Below are 19,417 nucleotides of genomic sequence, written 5' to 3'. Positions count from 1 at the left end.
AGCTTCTGCTCAGAATATAAGACTTGATATTTACTTAAAGCATTTGAGAGAAGAATATTTTCACTACTTTGTGAGCTAATCAACTCCTATCATGAAATGACTCCTGACCCATTTAAAAACAAGCATTTAATGTACAGATTCCCATGAATCCTTGAAAGCATGGACTACATGCTACCCATTCTGTTTTCTCCTTGAATTCATTCAGCATTCATCTGCTTATAAACATTTGCTAAATGAATGAATGATATTTAAAGGTTATCGCTACAAAACAGCAAGAATCATTACTTAGGGAAAATGAAGGCAATTTTCCTAAGTGTGAGATGTCTTTCACTCAAAAACAAGTTTATGAGGTGGAACTAATCAGAATATCACCTTTCCTTTAAGCAGATGAAAGAAGAGAACACACCAGTTAACTGAGAGGAACAGTGCTTTGATGTCTGCAGCTCCGATTACTCAGTGCAGCTGTTGGCAGGAGCTGAGACGACAGACCACACTCAGTTCGCATTCACCAGATTCCAGCGTGGACAGCCCAACAGTTTATCTGTTGGCAGTGGTTTACTTTGATACCTGAGCAAAATAATATCAGTAATGTACTCCATGAACCAAGTAAACTATGCCCCCCAGGAAGCCATGACAGATAAGTTTGGGACTGCCAAGGTTACCTAGATGTTTGTGGAGTTACTACTACCGGATATACCTGAAAGAGTCTGACCATAAAAAGCATACAGCATACGATTCTCCCTTTTGTTCATTTTTTAAAATTTGCCATTGGAATCAATCATATGGGCACATTTTCTTTCAGTGAAGTAAACTTAGAGGTTAATTAAGAGTTGAGACTTCTGGGACAATAAAAGATGGTTTTTGTGTATATGTAGCATTGCCAGATAAAGAGCAGGGCACCAGTTATGTTTAAAGCTACATAAACAACAGATACTTTTTTAGGGTAAGTATGTCCCAGGTGCCCTGCATTTTCATGTGCTAGATCTGGCCAGCCTAGATACATGACTCATAGTCAATGAGACTCTAAACTGGGCGTTGAGGTTTGTATCTGCAGCCCCAGCTCCCCTCTAAGGCTGCGCCAAGAAGGCTGTTTGAGCCCTGGAGTCCAGCCATGAATACAGATTCAACTGTATACAAAGAATCAACTATTTGTAAAGCACCTGACCAAAGTAGAAGACTCTAATAAATTAAGAATATAATCTCTTCTTTGGATGGAAAGGAGAGAGAAACTGAAGTCTACTTAACCTGCCATGTCTTATATGAATTCTTCAGTGGCTTTAATGATACTTGTACTGACTATCCCTCTTAACCAATGACTCAGTCAAGCAATTGTCATTTATTGAGTTTTTGCTATGTTTCTCAGAGAATATAAGAAAAATATAAACTAAGACGTTGACCTCAAAAAGCTTATCAACTCGCTGAAGAGTCCCATAAAGCAAATAGGAAAGAATTAAATGCTGAACTCTGTAGAATTGCCAGTGAGTTCAGAGAAAGCACAGCCTTATATGGCTCAGAATTACAGCGAAGGCCTCAAAATGATGGAGAATGAGGTGGGAGGGGTAATGTTTAAATATGCACACTTCAAAAATTTCAAAGAAATCCTAAAAATGGCCTCTTAAATGTCTCTTAAGAAAAGTGGTTTAATTAACCTGAAGATGTTAGAACGTGATAGGAGAAACCATTCTGGCCTCCCACAGCTGTTCTCAGGCACTTTACTTCCCCCTCAGACTCCTGAAGATATATAAAAGCTGAACTTAAAATTTTAACCTTATTTTGGTACACAGGCTATCTTCACCAAAGGGCATATGAACATCCGCGCACATACCACTGAGCACCCACACCATCTACCAGGCACTGTACTAGACATCCCAAGAGAGACAGCTCAGCCCTCCTGGGGCCACACAGTGGGCATCTGCCTGCAGCCAGGACTCTTCACAGGCAGTCTTTTTCATATTTACCAGAAATAAGCCTCCTTGTAATTAGTAGTGTCTCTTGGGAGCAACAGAGAACAAGCTTAGACCTTCTTCTCATACATGATGTAAGTAAATGTTTAAGGGAGATATATCTCCGCTGAGTCTTCTCTTTTTACCCACCAATCCTCCTACAACATGGTTTATATTTTTCTGATAATGTTATTGTCACTCTTGGTTGTCCCAATTATAGTATTCAGAACTGAAAGTAGGAATCCCAGGGTAAAGCACAGCATCAAGAAGAGGGTACTCAATAACAGAGCAGAACTATTAACGATCATGAGCTGGATAGCATACTTTGCAAATAAAGCCTAACATTATGTTCTTTTTTTAAAAGCAGTTAATTATACAACTGTTGGCACATACAGAATATAAGCTTCAAGGAGGTAGGAATTGTAAACTGTTTTGCTCACTATTGTCTCCCCATTGGCAAGAAAAGGGCACAGCAGGCAGTATTTTCAATACGTAATTGCTGCATGAATGAAAGAATACAGCTAAATAATCCATTCATTTTTACCTGAACTTCTACCAAACAAGATTGCCTTTCTTACTCAGTCTTGACCTTTGGCCTTAAAGTCTTTGCCTTTAGCTTCAGTAAATTAGGCTTTTTTGGGTTCCACGCAGTACTTTAGATGATCAGGAATATTCTGAATTTTTATTCTCTCATCTATTATATTTACTATCCCTCTCAACTTTGGGGCATCTGCACATTTGGTTGGTGCACATCCATCCCCTATGCCTAAATCTGAATTCCTAGTTAAAGTCTTGCAGGGGAATGTTGTATGTCAGAGCTCCCCCAGAGACTCCCATCCTGGGAACCAGGACATTATTCAGCTGTTCCATTGCTGACTAGTTGCAAACCCATCTAGCTTGTATTTTACCATCCTATCCATAAGGAGACAATTAGATTCTTTGCTGAAATCACATTCCTCAGTTTTACATACCACATAATACTATTTAAAAGGGGAACGGGATGTTTGGGAAGATTTGTTCTTAGTAAGCCTGTGGTGGCTCCTAGCAACCACTACAGTCTAAATGATCACAAACCATCTGTTTAATTTACTGCTCCAGAATCATGCTGTGCATTGAGGGTCAAACTTCCCAGTCTATACACATCACATTCTACCTTTTTTATGTTTGGAAAATTTGCCAACATCTCTTATATTGTTTTCTCAAACATTTCAACTGTGATTCTTTTGAGATAAGTGCAATCAATTTCTTCACTCCCCTGGGATATAAGACATCTAAATCTAGTGATGAACTAATTTTATAACTTTCTGTGGCCCTACTTACATTACTGTTATATATACCATTTATTGAGTGTTAAATTATGTGTCGACTGTACTAAATATTTTTAATTATTCACTTAATACAACAATCCTATGAAGCAGCTGGAGATAACAGAAAATTATTGTTATCTGTCCCCCATTCCTGGCACAGGGCTCCAGGAAACCTTCATAACTTCCTAAGTGATAGAGGAGCACTTACAACTTTTCATAATTTCCTAAATGGCAAGAGCAACATCTCTGACATAGGGCTCCTAAATCCCTTGTAAATTCCTGGGTGACAGGAGTATCTTTTATTTTAGTGAGGTGACTCTGGACGGGCTCCTGGATGGGGCTGGTCACCAGAAAGACTAGCCACGATTAGAAGCTTGTAATCTTCAGCCCCTGCCCCATTCTCCTGAGGAGAAAGGGCTGAAAATGGAGTTAAGGACTCATCATGCCTACATGACAAAGCTTCCATAATATCCCCAAGTACAAGGTTTGGAGAGTTTCCAGGTGGGTGAGTGAACATACTCATACCTGGAGGATGACACACCCCAAATCCATGGGACAGAAGTTCCTGCGCTTGGGACCCTCCCACACCTAACTCTCAGTATCTCTTCATTTGGCTTTTTATCTGTAACCCTTTATCACATTCTTTTGTAAAATTTAAGTGTTTCTCTGAGTTCTGTGAGCTGCTCTGGCAAATTAATCAAACCCAACGAAACATACAGTTGGGAAGAATGGGGCTTTTCCCTTCACAGGAGACAGAGTCTGAACTACGTTTTTCCATTTTGTTATCATTCTCCCCATTTTTAAAAGGGGAAAACTAAGACTCCAAGACATTAAGTAAGTGTCCCAAGGTCATATGACTGGTAATTGGAATTGCTGAGATTCCAACTCCCAAGCCTGTTTTAAACCACTTACACTAAAACTTCATATTAACTGTAATGAGAATATCAAAGACCTCATTCATATAAATTCAGTTATTTGTGTAAAATTATAACACCTGAAGTCAAGTTATTAAATTTCATAATAACTAACATATAATGTCCACTTCTGGGGGTGCAGAGGTTTGCTGAACTACCCTGAAATTTATTAGAAGCTCTCAAGATACTTAGTCATGAATATCCTGACAGATGAATTCCCAGTGGGTCAAAGGGAACCAAAGGAAGAGGTATTCAGAAGCAGAAAGAACAGAGGAGTCCAAAAATTAAAATTAGAAACAGCCTTTCATCAGCGCAGATTTGCTAGTGTCATCAAAAGGGCGAACAAAGTGGACAGAGAAAAGAGGCAGGATGTCAGCCACAAGCAACTGGAAAACCAAGGTTCTGTTAACCTTGCATAAATCCGTCAGTCAGCACTCAACTCAGTCTTTCCAAAACATGGTCAAGAGGATTTTCATATACATGAGGAACGTTCAACCCTGAGCAGCAGATTTTTCTAAAATATGCCTAATTCAAAGGAACAATGTTAGATGCAATTTTAGGGGATGAAACAAACCTCAATTTTAATCACTTATCATCTACCAAGGCCCAAAGTAAACATGAGCTAATACATCTATGCACAGAGGGTAGATGGTTTACATGGCAATCTAAGGTCTCCATAATCCCCAATAATGGGCAGAAGAGGTGAACAGAGGGAAGTGGGCCCAGGCAGAGAGAGAAAGAGAGAAAAGATGAATGGAAAAACAGCATATGAGCACCGATGCAGATGCCTGCCTACATAGTAACTGACAGCCATGCAAAAAAACCCCAGAAAGAGCCAGGTAAATATTTTAAAGTTAATTAATGTGAAATGCACAAGCAAGTCTCATTCCAAAGCCCCCAAGCTGGAGGGAACATCAGGACCTAAAGAACAGGTGTTCCATTGAAATGACAGCGACACAAGTGCTCCTTCCAGTCTAATTCTCAGTTCAAGGACCCACAAATTTTGAACTCCATGCAAAATAAATAAAGTTAAGAAAACACAAAAGAGAAGAGAAAGGAAAGTTGAACATTTTTGCTTTGTCTCACCCTCACTGACATGGAGGGGGTAAACACTGTTGCAGCAGTTGTGAGTATTATGAGAATTATCAGAAGGAAAAGGCAACAAAACACCTTTCCTTTGTGTGGACACTCACCTACTTGGGTTAAAGAGGCCATTAAAGGGCACGGAACAGAAGGAAATACAATCAGAAGCAGCAGACAGGAGACAAGGCGGTTAACCCGCGAGGGCAGAGCGAGTATGGCGAAGAAACGAATTTCCTCACAAGGGCACAGATGGAAGTTACGACACGCTTCCTGTCCTCCACTGCTAGGCACTTCTGGGTCAACTGTCCAGTTACTCAGGGGAAAAGCAAGCCCCACTCAGGCGCAGACTGTTAGGACGAGGTCTTAAACGACCTACCACTCCTTTTTCCTAAATGGTCTGGAACATTTAAATTTTATTGCCAGAAAAGATGCTATGGTTGTCTGGCAAGGCGAATTGCCTCAACAACACTGGAAGACAATTCTGATGTCTTACGAACACTCTTGCTTGTTTAAGTAAACACTATGCTTTTATTTTTAATAAAACGTTTCATTTCTACTTTCTTGGGGCAGATTTTTTTTCCCCGTGTTTATAAGCAGTATGGGAAATAACGCTGAGAAAATAGGATACTGTCAGTCACAGGGAAAGTGATAAAGTTTAAATATTTGCCAGATGATATTAAAAAATAATCCCTTTCTTCTTTATAACTTAACAGGTACATTCACAGATGTTACTTCATTCACTCAAAAACTCAATAAAGTATGCATTATTATTCCTATTTTATAGATGATCACTCTGCTTATAATCACTTAATTTTTCTCCCTCTTCTCCCTGGCCTTGCTCTCTAAGCATTCACCTGTCAGTTTTTCTGAAATGGGATTCTTCATCTGAAACACAGAACAGAAAAAATGATCCAAATGACTTCTCTCAATTGCCCCAAGGATGACACCATTCTAGTTGGCATAGGAGAGTAAGTGAATTCAGCATATACAGTGACTGCCTTAGGGTATTAAGGGCTTGATTCTCTCACTGAGCTCAGGTGGAGAAAGACTGCTGGACTGCTGTATTCCAAGACTTTTTCAAACAGGTGCTTTTTAAAAAAGTTCTTGATTGGAATCATTAACACCTAGTTCCCCAAAATATGTCCATAATGCTAGACATAAAAGAATGCATACTAATTAGTTTAACTGCTCAAGCAATCAGGAGATTAGGTTGGGCCTCAGCTCTGTCACATCTGTAAGATTTCGGACAAGTCATTACTTTCTGACTTAATTTCATCGTTTGTTAAATGAGCATTAAAATATGTGGTCTCATTATCTTTATAAATACACATATATACACGTGTAGAGGCAATATACACACACACATACATATATATGTGTATATATATACACACATATATATATACATATACACACACATATATATGTATTTTATTAGATAGAGATAGATACCGTGTCTATTAAGCATATAGGCCACTCCAGGAAAGACCAGAATTCAAAATCAAAAACATCAAATCATTTCTCTTTGCAGCCAGCAGATGGAACTGTAATCAATGGGAGACTACAGGGCAGAGGCTGGTAACAAATACGTCTTGAGAATGCAAGCCAGCTTTGCTTCTTTTAAGGGTTAACTATCACATGTGATGCTCTCTCCCTGTCAGATGAGCTTTGCTTTGAATCCTTAAAAACACGCAATTAAAACTAATATGACCATATTTTCAAAAAGGCATCTCAGGCATCCTTTGTACATACAATGTAGGGCACACAGGATGGGGGCCTGGCCACATCTGTATGCAGGGAGGCAGGGCTAGTGGTACCATGGGAAGGGCACCACCTAGGCTGGCTCTGCCTCCATGGGCTGCATGCCTGCCACATCACCTTCCAGGTTTCAGTTGTCTCATCTAGAAATTAGTCAAGCAGGAGACTCTCACAGGTCCTTTCCAACTCTAACAATCAATGGATCTAAAATTATAATGAGGCAAAGGGTATTGAGGTATATATGAACAGTGCTTGCTCCACAGAGCCTAGATTTACAACTCATGCTTCAACAGGCTCTTCTTCAGAGTAAGTTTGAAAGTTAGCCACAGAACAGAATTTCTTGCGATAGGAGATCATTAAACAGAAAGGACCTTCTTTTCCTTCTCTAGAGTCAGCCTTGACAATGTCCTGGCCCGCAGAGAAATGACCAGGTGATTTGCTCATGTCCAGAATAGTTCCAGAAGATCCAGCCAAGACCTGGTTGTCTTTAGTTCAAAGGAAAAATAAGTCAGTCCTAAACCAGTGCTGTGTGCTAATATTATGAATGTTGCACAAAAATGAATAAATGAACAAGCAGTTAATTCTGGCCTTCCTGAAGTCTACAGACAGGAAGCTGAATCAAAAAAGATTACAAGATCTGACGCTGTCAATTTCTTTCCTGCTTCTGTTATCACCCGTAAGTTACCAGTGGGTCTCAAAACCAGATGTAAGATAGCATTAGCTGAGGAGTTTTCAAATATACTGATACCTAGGTCTGCCCCTGGAGATTATGATTTAATTGGTCTGGAATGTGGCCTAGGCATGAGGATTTAAATATATATATATATATATATATATATATGTGGCCTAGGCATGAGGATTTAAATATATATATATATATATATATATATATATGTGGCCTAGGCATGAGGATTTAAATATATATATATATATTTCCCCAGGGATTCAAATGCAAAGTTTGAAAACCACTGCTAAGTTGCTGCATTCGTGAAAACCTTAGAAGACTAGGAAAGGATTCACCTTTGGGCACTTGGGAGGTGGTAATTTCACGGCTTCAGTGGCAGTTTTAAATTTCTCTTGGCTGAATACATATATAATAGGTCTGATTTAAAGGTAAGATTCAGGATATCCTGAGAATAAGGTTCAAGGGTACTTGGCCAACACATTAGTACTCTCAGGCAAAGAGTTTGTAAAATTAACAAATTTCAACTGGCTAACTATAACATTAGTGTCTAATATTTCCTAGTAAGGCTTTGAAACACTAACACATTTAAGGGAATGTTGCCACTCTTGCCACTCCCTTCTCTGGATTTTTTAGTAACTTTCTGTCAAAGGGTAACATATTTTTCTGGATGTTTTCACATGAGAATAGATGCCTAGAGTCTTGGAGAACATCAAGGTGCTCATCTGCCCCAGAACAGAGGTGAAGTCTTATAACTTTGATTTACTAGCTCCACTAAAACGAAAATACAATATCCAAAAGCCATTTGAAGGAGAATCTCAGAAAGTGTGTTCTAGGTTCAGTGCAGATGATTATAGTGTGAATTTGGAAGCCATGTCTATCTGACATACTGCCGCTGATATACAGCTTGGTGCCAATGGCCCAGGCTGCATCTTGCAGCTTCACTGTGTACATTCTGGGCCCCAGACTTAGGGACACTGGGCTTGATTTCAAGAAGTATCTTAAGAGGCCTCTAGCTCTGAACACTTGCATCCATGTCAGCATGAAGGGATAGGGGACCAAAACAAGTCATTAGAATCTTGGGAAAGGCATCATTCCCCTTTTCTTTCCTATCATGAAAGCCTCATGTTTTCTCTTTGCTAATGCCCATAATGAACGTTCTGTATTCAACTTGAACCCAGGTCTATGCCAAGCCAAGGGGTGCCCTGGCTGGGAGGCTCAGCTGCGTGGCCTGGCACAGGCAGTGTCTATATTGACACAGAGACCCAGGAGCGCTGGTGAGGAAGCAAGAGGCCCAGGCCTGCAGCCACGCTCCCTCTAGATGGTAGCTCCCTCTAGACCTGACCATGCATCTCACTAAATCTGCTGCAATGGTGTGCCACCACTGTCTATACAGCGGGAAGCAGACTGTACAGGAAAAAGATGGGGTGAAAAAGAATAAGAAGAAAACCAGAGGAGGAGGGAAGTCTGCTTTGAACAACTGTCTAATATTGGTTCATTTCCAGGCTTAGGAGGGTTGAACTTGAGCTGTAAAGCATTTCTCGCTGTTCCAGGAAAGGTGTCCACGTTCAGAGATAATCGTGCAGAATTGAGCATTCCTTAGTTTCTGCACATCAGTAATTAATGCTGTCACACCGACTGTTTAGGTCAGACACAGGCTTCAGAAAAGCAGGCACGTTCAAATGGAAGAAGACATTTTCTACAAGCACTTACAGGTTGTGAATTCATGAGGGTGTTTGTGGGTGGCTGTGTGCTTTATATATATGTGTGTGTATATAACTTAAAACACACAGAAAACCTCTATAAGTGTGTGTAATAAGGGCAACTCTGGTTTTTTTTTTGAGAAATCTAGAGTGAATTTCTTCATAACTGCGATGAGATGCAGGATGAGGAAGAAGAGCATGTGTGGTGTTGTCAATGAATTTTTAAAAGGAGGTGTATGATACACACATCACCTCTCCCAGTTGCGGTTTTAAAACGGCAGACGGGTGTTCAATGCTGAGGCAGTTCTGAGCTTACAGTTGTAGTATGTCCTGCTAATAAAGACCATGATAACCCAAGGGATGTCAGGTCTTGAGAAGTTTCCCCGGATCACCTCCAGGGCAATATGCAAATTATCAGGACTACTAAGAGAGTGTGGTAAATAAATCAGTTGCTATTCACCCAGTTTTCTATTCCCGAGTTTAGAAGGAAATTAAAAAAGCAATTTTGCCACGAGGGGCTGAGGACTCCAGCTGCGTGGACAGGCCCTGCTGATATCCAAGGGGCAGGTGGGTGGCTGCTGCCACCTCGTAGGCTCCAGCAGAGCAGCTGACGCGTCCAGGGGCCAGGCACCAGCTGCAAGCCGGCGAGTGGGAGGGCCAGGCCAGCCTGAGGTCACACACAGGCCACTGGGCACCTTTCAGGCACTCTGCCTTTTTCAGAGCAACGCGTAGAGGTCTTTTTCATCCAAGCATCAGAGCACATTAGGCCAATGGCTAGACTTCACTGAGGAAGCACACTGATCTGTGCTTTCCAATCTGGTTTCCCCCAAATCTTCCAGGTTCTCAATAAATATTTTAGAAACTGCAGGGAAATACAACTGCACAGGCCCAACGGCAGCAGACACAATGACAGAGACTCCCAACATGTTCACCTGTGCTCTCCTCAGCAGGGCTTCTAATACAGTTAAAATACTACATTTCTTACCTCTTTATATATGGGGGTTCTACAGAAGAATTTAAAAGCATTGTGCTACTAAAAAAGGATGAAGGAAAGAAAACAAGAAACAGGAAAAAAGGGAAGGAGAAGGGAAACCAGGGCAGTAAACAGTTTTGAAGTGAATAAAAGGGTTTTTCTCTACTCTGCCTGGAGAAGACATTATTCATATATTTTCAGACACAAAGAGAAGATTTGTCCTCAGAAACTTATTACTGAAGATGCTAATGTACTTATTCCTGAATCTCTGGTCTCTTTAAAGTTTTTTTTTTAGCGTCAACAAGTCAACAACAGAGACAGGTAAGGGGGTGAGAAGGTGCACACACACACACACACCACATGCATGCACATGCACACACACACACACACACAAGTTGGGGGCCACTCTCCCTAAGCCCAGTCTAAGGTCACACAGTGCTGGGTCCATGCAGTGGCACTGCTATTTCACCAGAGGCTGGGGGGCAGCCAGCACTGTGTAGTACACTCTGCAGGCAGAGAACCTGGCAGAATGATCTATCTCAGGGAAATGATGCCAAGAACATCTGAGGGGTAAAGAAACACAGAAAACAACAGCATGTGTGGAGGAAGGAGCAAAATGTGATGCCTCCTGAAAAGCAAGCAGAAGACTGAGTCCCACTTATTTTCCAGTCTTGATGCAGAATGAGAAGGCAGCCACCCCTGCAAGAAGGCGGGCTGCAGCCTCTCGGGAGCCTGAGGGAGAGGCAAATGCTCATCTGGGGACAGATCACTGGCAGTTCCAGATCTTGCTGTAAGGATGTGGAGTTAGAAGAATTATTTGCTAGCTCCTCCTCTTTTCTCACTCTTCTCCTTGGGGGATGAGGGATGGGGCTGGTGGCAGACTTAGCATCCCGAGGCCTGATGTGGTTCCATGAAGAATAAACCCACAGAATCTCTACTTAGTAAGACAGCCTGACAGACGTCACAATGGACCCAAGAATGCCACCGACTGCACTGCAGGTGGAAGCGTGTGCCCTTTTGCCAAGTTCACTGTGTACAAGAGCCCTCAGGGGAGCATCGTGGCCATTGTTTGCTGAGCTTGCATAAAACTCGTACACCTAGACCTCGTAAAACATGGAGAAGCCACCTACGAGTTCTGGGCATGAGGCTGAGCAGTGGGGATGTCAAGATCAATTAGCACAGTCCCTGCAGCCAAGTGGCTCCCAAGACTGTGTGGGAAGACAGGTGTGAATGTAGACTGCATGATACAATAAGACCAATGTCTGGCCAAGGAGCCCCACACAGACTGGGGGGCACGGCCTGCACTAGCGCCTTACTCCGCCTGGGCACTCGGCAGGCCTGCACCCCAAGAGGCTATGTGCACTCAGGGACTGGCAGATGCACCAGGTATCAGAAGACAGAGCATACTGGAGAGGGAATAGCACCTGCAGAGACACAGAAGAATGAGGTGTGCTGGGTTGGGACATAGAATACTTAGGTGGGTAGGCATCATGAGAGACAAATTCATGAGGGTAGATTGGGGAATATTATGATAGGCTTTGTTGCCAAGTTCAGCAGTGTAGATTTTATGCTTAAAGGAACTAGGAAGTAGTATGCAAGCATAAAAATCCAGCTCTAGAAAACGCCAGTGCAGTGTTTTGTTTTGCAGGGATATTTAAATTGGGCAATGTCTAGTAGTTCCTTAAAAACCATGCTTGAAGTCCTAACCCTATTTCCTAACAGAGTTACTTTAAACCTGAAATTTCACTTCACTCTACTCCACTTTTAATTTCCCAAGTGGAGAGTTCATACACACTTTTCTCTTTCATCATTAACAAGCAGAAAAAGTCAATCTGACCATAGTGTAAATGTCTAGATCTACTTGGGGACTGAGGCTACTAAGGCAAGAGCTCTTAATAGGTAGTGAGAGAAAGACTGGAGTCCTGCAAAATGTCAAGTTCATGACTCTACGCCATTTTTTTTCCCTCTAAAGAAAAAGGGGATTCTGAGAAAGGAAACATTATCTGTCATTATCTGGGGTTTTGTTCTACAGTGTTTTCCCACATCAGAATTGGAGTGCCACTGACTTCAGAAAATACACAGTACATACTGGAAAGACTTTTCATCTCCATCAACCACAAACACTTTAATTAGAGGAACTGCCAGTTACTTAATAAAATTTCTGGTAAGGCAGACTCGCCTAAACATCCATGGGCTCCTAGCTCACAGCCTCTGGCCATTTATCAGTTTGGCCTCTCTTTCCTCTCAGAGACATATCTATCTGTTCTCTTTTCTTCTTAACTGTCATTCAAACTTGGTGCCTTGTAACATCACAGAATGAAAGTAAAGGCTGTGGTCCTCATGGCTGCCTCTCTGTATTAGTATGCGCTCAGACTCGGCAGAGCACAGATCTTAAAGAGATGGTGAATAGACCAAGTATCTCCCAAAGAACACTAGGCCCTGATCTGCACATGTATTGGAAAAGCAGCTTTGAAATGGAGATTAAATAAACACTGAAGTCCATCTAGTGGAGTGGCAGTGAAAGCCAGCTCACCACCAAGATCCCCCATGTGACGTTGAAGGCATGCCATTTCCAGCTCTCACCAAGTCCCCAGACACCACTGCTAGGCCAGTGGAACTGAGGACTATGTATGTCTTTTAACGTCTCTGGCAATTCTAATGATTAGTCAAATCTGGGAGCCAGTGCTCTAGCCAGCCCTCCCTTTACAGATGGGAAAGTTAGATAACTACCTGACAAGCTCTCAACTGGTTATGATGACAAAACATCCCAGAATACAATTTTTTTATATTCTATGAAGAAACGACTTTGTGTATAGATGAAGTTACACATCAAAACAACAAATTATTTTAAAAAGTAACTTCTACCTCCTACCAGGTTTGAATTTTGAATTCTTAGATACCAGTCAAGGTGTGGCATGGGATCAAAGTGGAGGGCCCATGCCCTGGGTGCGGACATCTACTTGGCCTTGGTGTCCTTGCCCAAGCCCCACCCCACGAGAAGGGCACATACGCACATATGTAGATAAGCACGTACACTTCCACAGCCATAGCTTTTCTAGAAAGTATTGGCATACAGAAAATTGTAAAGAAATCTGTTAGGTGTTTCTTAAGTAAAAGAATCCAACATGAATCCAGGAGTTTTAAGTAACAGAATAATGTCCCACAATTCAGGTGGACTTTGGTATTTCTTTTCTTGTTCAGTCTCATATATTTTGTAATCACCACCATTTACTTAGCGCTTTCTATGTGCGGGACACTGGGATAATCACAGTTTGCTTCAATACCTTACTGGAACAGCTGAAAAAGCTAGGAAGGGGCTTATTAGCCTTCTTTTACAAGGAAAAAAACTGAGGTTCAAGGGATGTGGTACCAGGCCCAAGGTTAGTTATCCATCCAGTATTCAAAAGCATGACTGCCTCATTCCTAAACTCACTTCTATTACAGAACTGCCTTTGAAATAAAAGTATGGATGCATTTCTTTAAGTTAACTTTTCCAGAGAATGAGAAGTTTTACAATTTCTTCAATATTATAACAATATTAGTTATATAGCAAGATTTTTTTCTTTCAAATATTTACTCCATATGTAAGTGTGGTCAGATAGGGTTCTTTAAAGCTATACAAATAAACAGGAAGAAGCTATGAACTATTAAAATGGAAGAATATTTTAAATGCTCACTGACATTTCAGGAAATTAGGATGTCCTAACATCCTTGAGAAAAAAATTATTCAGTTACAAGAATGCGTTACTTCTCACCTCCCATACTAGGATTCAAGTTTTTATCCAGTTTATGGATAAAACTAATTACAAACTAAAAAAATACTAAGTGATTCTTATTATTTTCTGTTTAGTAGAAGATCCTAAACAGAAGCTGTTTATAATGATTTAATTACTTTCAATTATAATGTATGTGTGAGAAATTGTAGAAATTCTTCCAATAATATGAAAACAATTTAAATAAAGTCAAACAGCCTCATAAGGAAAATGGACAAATTACCTTTAACATTTCCTTAGGAACACCTACATCATTGGTAGCATTTTTAGAGGAACTGCTCTTAAGTTATTTTTCAGAAACTTAGAAGGTGCGAAAGATTCCAGGTTGCTTCCCATTAGCCATGCAATCCCTTCCTTCTTCTTTATGTTGTTGAATTCCACTTGGTCCACATCACTGACACACAGCTTGCGCTTGGGGCAAGTTAACTCTACACCTGGCAGTAAGACCAGGGTATTTGACTCAGGCCTTGAACAAGGAACCAATCATTTTAGGTGCTGCTGGCAGCTACCTGGTATCCACAGAAGGAACTAACTCCAGAACAAAGCTGTGAAGAGCAGAGCAAAGACATGGATAGAAGCCCAGATCTTGATCTGAGTATTGCTGTGCTGAATTAAATCAAACGTAAGCCCACCCTGTCTTCAGAGGATCAGATACATCAGCCGATTCCCACCCTTGATTATTTAAGCCAATTTGAGCTTTGTTTTCTATTGGCTACAATCAAATGCATCCTAATTGACACAGATGGTCTGATAAAAGAAGTTCATACATTTCTAAGTTATTCACTAAATGTAAACAAAACTAGAAGTATATTTCATGCTTAAGTTTAGAAATAGATTTGAAGGTAGTGTTAGCTCAATAACAAGTAAGTCATTATTATTAATTCTGACTAAAAATGGCAGAGGATTAAATGGTTGCTCCTGTCAAACAGAAAGTGTGCAAAAATGTTAACTGCTCCTCATACACCTCATGAAAATGCTCAACCACATAAAAATGTGAAAAGATTAAGGAAGACAGAGGAAGACACGAACTTAAGAGTATGAGATATCTGAGACACATGACAAAGGTCATACGCTAAGAAAATGATAGCTTTGCAGAAGAAAAGGAATGGACTTAAACCATTTGTGAAGATCATCCAACCTTCACACAAACCCACTTGTATTTCTGCATATTAGAAAACTAACCCTAACACACAAAATTTCTGTGTGAGCAATTTGACACATATTTCCACATTCTTCAGAGATAAGGAAGAGATCCACTGAATGCAGCCTTATAGGAATATTAACAGGGAATTAATATTAACTTGTAATAGCTTATGCAAAAATCATGTAGAAAGACACATCTCTATGGAGTTACACAGATATGAATGAGTGCTTGTGCTGCTGGTAAGGAAAATGTATGATTTAGTATTCAGGGCCTGGAGCCCCTTCAGAATCACTCCACTTTGGAGATTACTGAGATTCCAGGGGAAGCTCTAAAGTTCAGATGGCTAAGAAGAGCCAGGAACTTTGAGGATAAGATGATGGGAGGAGTAAAGGTCAGAGGTGAGAGCAACCACCAAGGAGGGGAACAGGACAAGCGGACTTCTGGCGAGAAAGGTCACAGAGACTTCCAGTAGGGCAAACACTTTGGGTAAAGAAATACTAAATTTGAAGGCATATTAAGATGTTGAGTTATATGATTTGTCACAAAAATGAAAAGAATTGAATTTGCGTGTCAAAGGTTTAGTCATTTGGCATGATCCTTGGGTTTGGCTTGTATGTATTTTTTGACTCAGACTGATGGAAAGAGAGACATTTATTTTTGTTGGGAAATTCAATGAAATAGCTCTGTCCTGTTTGGTTTACTGAGACAGCTCTAGAGCAGGGGACACCTGGGTGATGCTCATGGGGGACCTTTTACCCCAAAGAAGCTAGCTTGCACAGATTGCGTAACAAGAATATGTCATTTGGACAGGAGGATAAATAAGTTATCCCTGGTTTTTACAGTCACTTGGGAAAGAAAGAGGAGCTATGTGACTCATTCTTCCAAGACTCATCAACTTTTTGGAGATTTTACCTCAAGTATACTAGGAAAAACTATTTCTTCAAAGAATATTCCCCTATACTCACTGGAAATGACTACAGATCATTTTTCTATATTGTCAAGATCCAATCATAACTAGGAACCCTAAAATAAACTAAAGAGAATTGGTGGTAAAATTAAGTTAAAAGTATAGAAAACAAACAAACAAAAAAAAGAAACTAGCATTAGGGTAAATTTAATTTACTATGTCATTTATTATTGGGAGAAATATTTTTGAATCTAGCTTCTGGCCATATATAAATTTAATAAATATGCTGTCCATGTCTTCTTCCAAGGTTTTTTTTTTTTTTTCCTAATATTGGAAAGAATATGTCCTGAGCCAACACTGGGGAAAAATCCCTAGAAATTTCCTTTCAGATTAGACTGTCCACTGATTAACACCCTTTGGGTGTGCCCACTTCAGTGTGGTATCACATAGTTTTCCATCTCACCTACAAGGATATTCATTAATTCATTCTACAATTATTTCTGAACATGTAGTATATGTTCCAGGTCCAGTAAGCGCTGCACTAAATGATTCTCGGCCCTGGCCTCAAGGAGATCACAGGCTAGTTGGTCAATGGGCCAGGAATTAATTACACACACTGTGATACTTAAAGCTCCTAGGAGCATATGAGATTTTTCTCTGTCAAGATGTTGCTGAAAATTCAATGCTGGCTGCAAGTGATTCCTGCTTCCTTTTCTTAAGGGGTCCACAACCCATCTCCTCCATGATATATTTTAGAGTCTATATAAGATAGACTTATTCTTCATAGTCACAGATTTAAATGTCTGTATTATTTAAATGTTTACTTATTTTTCTAAGAGGTCAAAACAGTTTCAAAATTTTATTTCAATCAAAGGATATCTATGATATCTGACACATTTTTTAAAAAGATTTGGGAGAAAGAATTTCCCAGGATATGCAGTTCAGAGCAGAGATTCTTGACTTTTTCAGGTCACCACACACTAAAAAAAGAAAAATCATATTTGTGGTGTTACAAGGAAACTAAGACAGTCCAGCAACCCGGCACCCTCAGCTGCAATATGACACACAGCACACAGGAAAGCTTTGGTCAGGAATGTTCTCTGAGGATAAGTAAGACATGTGCTAAATGTTCTTTTTACCAATTACAGGGACATGCAAATAGGCTGATTCCATCTCTCCAAATCATTTTTTTGTAATCTTTTCTCAAAGATTTTATCCATTTCTCATATCCTCATGGCTTCCACAGAGAAAAGTACCACTTGCTTCTGAAATTTTGTAGCTGATTGTCAAACAGGCTTACAAATAATAAGTTCCCTGAATAAGGCTTAATATCATCCATACAATGTACATTTACTGCAAACTCAATCTGGGGAAAGCTGTGGGCTAGTTTAAGGAGGGCCCACCCACGGGACAGACTACAACGCCTACTTCTGCAGTGAGGGGATCGGGAACACAGGGGCTCATTAACCTGCCCAACACCACGGAGCTCAGTTTTTCCTTTGCTTTCTGCCACCCCTGCTGACAAAACTGGTAACTTAGACAAAGCCTCGCCTAGCTGGATGGGGTGATGGCAGGATGACAGCAAGCAAAATCCAAAATGGAGAGAAATGGCCTCATGAGCAAACCAAACGAAAAAGAGTTTTCTAGGAGTAGCAATTGCTGGGTCCAGGAACACAGCTTCTTCTTGGTGAGAGGAAGGAGCTGTTCTGTAGAATACTAATAAGGACATCTGTCAGTTTCTATCATCCAAAAGGGGAGTTTCAGAGAATGCTATATTACAGGTTTTTTTCTTCTCATTAAAGTCATAGTATTTGAGGTACTAGTGCTAATAGGAAATCATCAGTGCTTCCAGTAGATTTACCAAGAGTTTTCATGTAAAATTTCAGGTACACAGAAATCTCCAAATGAACACCAGGGACACAAATAAGAAATATATACCCACAAGTCATTTGACTGTTAAATAATAATCCTTTTCCAGGGAGCATTGTAATGAGAAATACCTAAGGGCTTAACTGACCTGGTAACGAACCCAACAGTGTGCAAATTGATGTAACTAAACACGTAATAAACAGATGGACAGTGGAAAATGAAATGTTAATTATAAAGCAGATAAACATTAGATATCCTTTAAAACAAGAGTCCACAAAAGTATGTCCTGGAAAAAACAGAGATGAAAATTCCCCTGAGGTTTCCTTGGAGTGGGGAGAATCAACAGGCCCTCTAAGGGGTGGAGAGAAGTAGCTCATCTCCATATCAGTGGGTAATTACCTGGCTGACTGTGGGCTTATCTGAACCGGAGGTTGGGGAGAATCTTCACTTGCTTCTGCCAGAGCAAGACAGAGAAACGGTCTCAGACCAGACCACTGTTTATAAGCAATAAACGGGTTTTAAACTTTATTTCTCCCTTTGACTAATTTCAGTTTCACCTACGTATTTTGCCCTGGGGTTTCCTCTCCCCAGAGTTACAGTTCTGATCATACCTCTTAAAAAGCTTCTTCTCTCAATATGTTAGGCAAAAAAAGAGAAAGAGGACTTTCTCTTTGAGATGCTGGGAGTCCTGGACATTATTGTCAACTGAAATAATTAATGTACACATTCAGCAGACAAATACTGAATGTTTTATATGTCTCAGGAAGGAGCTACGTGTTAGAGCTAAAGAGAGGCCAGAGGGATGAGGTCCTGCCCTCGTGAGGACAGCCCAGAGAGGGTGGAGAAAGACGACAGCCAGGGAAGGTTGTGCCTGATCATTATGAAAGCTGGGAGGGAAGCGGCAGAATGACAGGGAAAGTAAGGGGGACTGCAGGGGCCAGAGAAGGTGTCTCTGAGGATGCTTCTACCACAGCAGAGAGAAGGCAGACAGTGTCCCTTTCCCTGCCCCAGCCCCTTTCTGCACATCCCCAGATCTGATGACACAAAATGAAGGGGAGGCAGGGAGGGCTGCACAGTGAAGACTGGATGGCATTCACCCATGCCTGGGCAGACATTTACTGGCCTCCGAGGATGAACTGTGTGTGAACCCCTCAGGGTGCCTGAGGAGACTCCAGCATGCAGGCTGTCCTGCTGCTGTGTGTTACATATGGGGTTATGGGACCACATGGGATGGAAGCCTGACCAGTTTTAGTGGCTCAGAATGAACAAGACAGATGAAGGACCAGTAAAGTGAGGTAGGACTGGGTAAAAAAGGGGACAGAGTCCCCCAGGTAGAGAAAAACCTCTGCAAAAGGCCCAGG

General features: G+C 40.9%; 1 protein-coding gene and 1 long non-coding RNA gene across 12 annotated transcripts in view; one reads left to right on the top strand and one right to left on the bottom strand.

Annotated features, from left to right (window-relative positions):
* Positions 1-7,893, top strand: part of LOC140847852 (uncharacterized) — a 60,158-nt gene extending 52,265 nt beyond the window's left edge. Inside the window, exon 3 of the long non-coding RNA XR_012128059.1 lies at positions 388-7,893. This is a non-coding gene — a long non-coding RNA (uncharacterized lncRNA). The remainder of the gene's footprint in view (positions 1-387) is intronic.
* Positions 1-19,417, bottom strand: part of CAMK1D (calcium/calmodulin dependent protein kinase ID) — a 433,891-nt gene that overhangs the window by 170,092 nt on the left and 244,382 nt on the right. The window lies entirely within an intron of this gene.

The sequence above is a fragment of the Manis javanica genome, chromosome 2, assembly GCF_040802235.1.
Source record: "Manis javanica isolate MJ-LG chromosome 2, MJ_LKY, whole genome shotgun sequence".
In the NCBI taxonomy this organism is placed as follows: Eukaryota; Metazoa; Chordata; class Mammalia; order Pholidota; family Manidae; genus Manis; species Manis javanica.
Note: the sequence above shows the minus strand (reverse complement) of the source record. Positions and strands in the feature narration are given on the sequence as shown.